At 42.6% G+C, this 5,785-nt stretch overlaps 1 long non-coding RNA gene across 1 annotated transcript in view; it reads left to right on the forward strand.

Moving 5' to 3' along the window:
- The window catches only part of LOC109321940, a 10,307-nt gene extending 8,218 nt beyond the window's left edge, over nt 1-2,089 (forward strand). The window contains exons 2-3 of the long non-coding RNA XR_002104237.1: nt 484-487; nt 2,039-2,089. This is a non-coding gene — a long non-coding RNA (uncharacterized LOC109321940). The remainder of the gene's footprint in view (nt 1-483; nt 488-2,038) is intronic.
- The last annotated feature ends 3,696 nt before the right edge of the window (nt 2,090-5,785 follow it).

The following is a 5,785-nucleotide window of genomic DNA, read 5'->3' on the forward strand; positions in this document are numbered from 1 at the left end:
GAGCCTACCTGAGTGTGGTTTTTTCATCCCTGTTGAACTGCGCCTCTATTACAGGGACTACGGTACCCAAAGTCAATAGTGCCCTTCTATTAGGGCTTTTATGGTACCCTTCTCCTGCTGGGCTCCGCCAGCTCCTGGCCGGTAAACAAACAGTCCTACTCCCCACAGGGGCCAGCTGGCTGGGTTCAAAAACCTGCTGGGGTTTTGCTGTCTGCCAGAGGCTCCTACCAGCACTCAGCGTTGCCTTCAGTGTCCCTCACAGAGTGCGCTGGCATGCTCCACCTCCTCCTCGTCCTCCTTCTGGTTCTGCATTGCTTTCCCTTTCCGGTCCCGGCCTCTCCTTTATACTGGTGGGGGAAATACCAGCCCCTCCCTTCCCAACACACCTGGGTAAGGGCTCCTTGGGGCTGCGGGCCTGAGGCCGCTGGCCCTCGACTTAGCCCGGGAGCCTTGGAGCCTGCTGGCTCCTTCTCTCTCTCACAGTTAGGTACACAAAGCTAGTCCTAGTTTGTCCACCTGAACTGAATTTTTAGTTTATACCATTCAAACTTAGGTGTTATGGTGATCATTTCTTATCTCTGTGCTATTTTTACTCATCTGTCAATTCATTTAGAAACTTTACCCCACAGTTTAGCAAAGGTTTTTAAGTGCACCCTTGACCTAGAGTAGAGAGATAAATCCATCTTTATTTAGCAAAACACTGAAGGATCTATTTAATGATGTGTGTAAGTAGTCCCAGTAAAGTCAAAGAGACTGCTCAAGTACCTAAAATTAATTTTGTACTATAGTGCTTTGTTAAAACAGAGACCTTAGTGTACTGAGTGCTATATCATGAATTCCTTAATTAAAAGTTGTGGCGAGTGCAGGGATCCCACCTCAGTAAAACAGCTAGGTATTTGTATCCCACCGCTGTTTCCACCATGTGAGGCGGGCCAGTAGGGGGCACTCCTGCGTTGAGCTGCCCACCTCCCTGCGCCCGACCACCTTCCAGGCTCCGAATACCTCCCTAGGGGCGCCTTATGCTCGGCCGACCCCTCTCCCGGAGTACATTCGCTAGTCTGGGGGTAACGTAACTGCCGCCACCCCGAGAAGGGACTGTCTTGGCCCTGTGTCCTCGGGGAAACAAAGGCCTAATAGCCCAACGGGTACTCATCCCACTACAGGCACTTGGGGCACTTCCCCAAGTCAGGGGCCAAAAAGTAGTCTCCCTTAGTCCACAGACCTAAGGGGCCTCTTAGGCATAATTTAGACCCACCCCTCAATAAGTCTCCTACACCAGTCAAAAAGGAGAACTTTATTGATTACAAGGGGTAGGGTAAACTTGGGTACAGGATTGAGCAATATCTTAGAAATCCTAAAGAGCAAACAGTGTGGCTGAGGTAGCCTTTTGATTATACATCTGTGTTACTGCCAGCTAAATATCTAATCAGACTGAGTAGCTTACTCACAAGCATCTTCCAAAGGCAGGTGAAGTTTCCCTTTGGGGGCAGGCAGTTCCTTGCTCATGAGTTTTGGGGTGAGAGAAAGCTAGTTTCAGATGGTAAAGCTCTTCTGTGTCCCCCGCATGGCTGCTGCTTCACCTCATGGCCGAAGAGAGAGCCCGCCTCCTTCCCCCCCACTAACTTATATAGCCCCTGTGACCTCATTCACCTGGTCCAGTGGAGGTCAGCCAACCAATTTGAAATACACCACCTGTTACCGGGCAGATTTCAGCTCCCCAGGTAGAAACCCCCCACCCAGGTAATTGATGCAAGTCACCTAGGCAGAGGGAGCAGGTTTCCCCCCTCCCTCAGGAATGCAGCCAGCTCAAGTTACCTAAAAAGACAGGCTGAGGGTGAGGTCCCCTGTGTGCAGGGCCCACCCTAATCAAATGGTTGCAGCTCAGAGATTTTAGTCACAGTGTCAGAGGGCAGAGATTTTGGAGAGAAACCAAGGTGGCTTTCTGCCACAAAAGTCACCATGGAAATACACAACACATTATTATTTTGTTAATTTGTATTCCTGTAAATATTAATTAATATCAATATGGATTTCATAGATTTCATAGACATTAGGGCTGGAAGGAACCACAAGAGATCATTGAGACCAGGGATGTCTAGGGATAATTCCCTATTCTTTTACTACCATATATTATCAGGAGCACTCTCGCTGGACTAGCTTTAAATCTTCAGCTCACTATGAATAAATACATAGTGGGCATGTCTACAAATACATTTACACAAGCTTATGTTTACTGTGCAGTAAGTGGGAATAGGCTGGCATCTACACATACAAGCATTAAAGTGCATTAATGCCATGTGTGGACTAATTTGGGACTGAAGTTAGTCCCAAGTTAGTCCACACACAAAGTGTTACTGCGCAGTAAGGTGTCTACAACTGTATTACTTCACAGTAATTGATCAGGCATAAATTTGATACCCGCATGATACAGCTATCAAATTTATGTTCAAGTCATCATAAGTCATCATATTTACCGCACAGTATGGGTGTGCACATGTAGATGCATGTCTGTACTGCACAGCAATTTTGGTTATTATGCAGCAAATGTGCATGTGTAGATGTGCCCATTTCTGACTAGAAAGTTTATAAAATGGATTAGTGGAATTTCATCTGATGAGATCCAAGGCTTAATGAACATACATTAGGGTGACCAGGCTCTTGTGGAGTATCAAACACATTCTACTAATATAATGGGAACACCTTGTAATGCAACTCAAGCCAAAGCACAACTAAGTTATAAATGCCTTTATTCTCAAGTTAAATTGATTCCACACAGTGCTGCAAATCTTATTACACATTCTGTTTATTCCACAAGAAGGAAAATTAGTTCTTTTTCTATTCTGTTGAAATAACAGACTACAACATAGCTTTGGTCTCAGCTTAACAGTTCCAGTTTAATTTCATATAATTATCTTTGTGATCTGCATGTGGTTGTGACTAGTGATAAGTGATATCTATCTATCTATCTATCTATCTATCTATCTATCTATCTATCTATCTATATAATAGAATTGATTCTTATGTCATGAGCACCATTTTATTACATAGGAGTTCTCACCCAAAGGTTATATATGAAATGAGCAGTTGTGTACAATACAGTTCTTAGGGGCCATAGCACAATTTCACCATCAAGGATACTAACTAGAATTTTGTTGGCATTCTCATTGTAGCAGGGTGGTGTCCCTAGGAATGGCAGTGATACCCCTAGGGCCCCTTAACCATGCCAGTCTTACTTAACAGGCACCCTCTGTCTCATCCACCACATCTTGCTGGTACTATTAATATTGGGAGGCTGCCCTTGGACTAATTGCCTAGACATGGTCTTGCCAGACCCCAATGAACCCTGGGGTTCATAGACCCCTTGGTGTTCCACTATATGATGGGTGTTTCAACAAGATACCCTCTGCCTTCTGGGTTATATGCATGGCTCCAAACCATCCCTTTACCATGCCCCAAGCCTTGCAGATGGTACTGACATTGTTTTGCCTAGGCCTTGCTATAATTCGTTCCCCTTGTCCTCACTAGGTTCTCCGCATCCCTGTCTTTGCACCCACACTAGCACCAGGCTCTCTGAAGCCCTGTCTCTCTCTGTCTCAGCGCCCAGAGGTGCCCTGTGACACATCATAGGACTAAAGGGAAAAGTGTTCATTTACATCTGTACATTTGGGGCTAATTTTTTTTCACCTTTACATGCTTGCTTACTTACACAGCCAGGAAACAGCAATCAAGAGCAGGAAAAAGGAAAGATAGCATGGTAGCTCTGCTCCACTGAACACAGGTTGGTGGTAATGTTTTTTGGCTTTATGCAATCTGTGGAAATGAGAACTTGCTAGTATACCTCCTGCACAGCCACATAATCTAGCTATAGACTTGTTTAAATACCACACACACAGACACACACACATACTGATGTGGGGGAAAGTGGAGGACGGTGGAAGAAAAAAACTTCAAATTTTATTTTAAAGATAAAAGTTTCACCAAATAGAACAAACTACGCCCAGTTTTAAATATGTTAATACACTTTGACTAGTGTATAAGTGTGGTAAGGGTTTTAGAAACTATTGCTTAAAATAGATAAATTATGCATTATGGACACTCTAAATGTGTGATCTGTAGCACAGCTAATGAGAACCTTTATAATTGGGGAGTCCTCACTATTAAAATATCACAGATATTTATTCTGAAATATTTAGAAACAAGAATCCAAAAGGTATAAACATCATTTCAAATACCAAAATCCAAGCAACCAATCAATCTCAGCATTTCTCAACCTACTGCTAGTCAAGTCCTCTATAGCATGTGTCATTGTTTCCCATACCAAATACATTGGTAGGTCATTCAGAGTACTTGACCAGTGAGAAGTAATGAGGGAGTGACACTTCTAGACAGATCTGTCTCCTCAATGACCTTATCATCAGTGTTGAACTTCCCAGGTTCTTGACACAATCAGGGCTTCCTTGTCAGATTTGTTTCCTGCTTGCCCACTAAATAGGAAGCTATATCTCTTCAACTTCTGCCTCCCAGCATACAATATCATGCAGCAATTATTGACAGTTAGTTATTAGATATAATTGTTTCATAAATTGTACATGGCATATTACATAGCACAATACAATGGTTGTTCCCCTGTGCCTTCATATGTTTATTTTAAACTTGTGTAACCTCAGCATGTACTAAGTTGAATTTCAGTATTTTTTGTGAAGAAGAAATAAAATACAATGATTAGGTCATCTTCTGCCAGAAAGAAGACCATTCTTTTTAAAGTACAAGTTCACTGTCTTGTTTAGGAACAAAAGGTAGGAGCACTAGGGTAATAGATTTTTCCAAAAAGAGAATCATGATATTTCAGGTCGCAGTGTTATCAGAACCAAAATATTCATACAGAAGAATAGAATACTGAGGAGGAAAAAAAAAGGCAATTAATATATACTTCTTAGTTTTTCAGAATCAAGAACTTCAGCCAAGCACATGAGAGAATGAGACTCCCAATGCTGCATAACTAAAATAATTGTCATCCTATGAAGCTCAAGCTTCTTCTTTAATAAATTGCAGGCTCAAGCATCACCTTTAATGAATAGTAGCCAGCTGTTCACTAGACTCTGAACTCTAAACCATTCCTGGGAAGTTCACAGGCTGCCTGCACAAGGAACTCAGTCTTCATTGTAAAACTCAATGTTCTTGTTGGTTGAAAAGTGCCACAAAGACCACACTGAAAAATCATAGCAAAGCAGCCTAAAAGAAAACCTGACAAATATTGCAGGTAAATGCTAACAATTGGCTCAGCACATCAGAGACATGCTAAGGAGGGGGAAAATCAAAGGAATATTTACATTATATTTCATGGGCTGTGCTGTTGAGTAGATTTCAAATAGTCTGAAAATTGTGTTTGTTCTTACTGCACATTACATGACAATCAGAACTGCTGCAATTTAGCAACATTAGAAATCACTCCTTTCTCTTCTACATTAAAGATGTACTTAGGCATTGTTGGCCCTAACTCAGCACTGTGGATTCATATTGGCTTGGCAGGTGCATACTTGAATGTAAGTTCATGAAAAACAGGAAGGTCCTCCCACCCTTTAGCCTTAATATGGAGCAGTTAGGATAGATACCCATGACACAGAAAATCTAGGTTCCAGGACATAAGGAAGAATTTCTTTACTGTCCGAGCCCCCAAGGTCTGGAACAGCCTGCCATTGGAGGTGGTTCAAGCACCTGCATTGAACACCTTCAAGAGTAAATTGGATGCTTATCTTGCTGGGATCCTATGACCCCAGCTGACTTC

This window comes from Crocodylus porosus, unplaced genomic scaffold (assembly GCF_001723895.1).
Source record: "Crocodylus porosus isolate Cpor-Errol unplaced genomic scaffold, CroPor_comp1, whole genome shotgun sequence".
Classification (NCBI taxonomy): Eukaryota; Metazoa; Chordata; order Crocodylia; family Crocodylidae; genus Crocodylus; species Crocodylus porosus.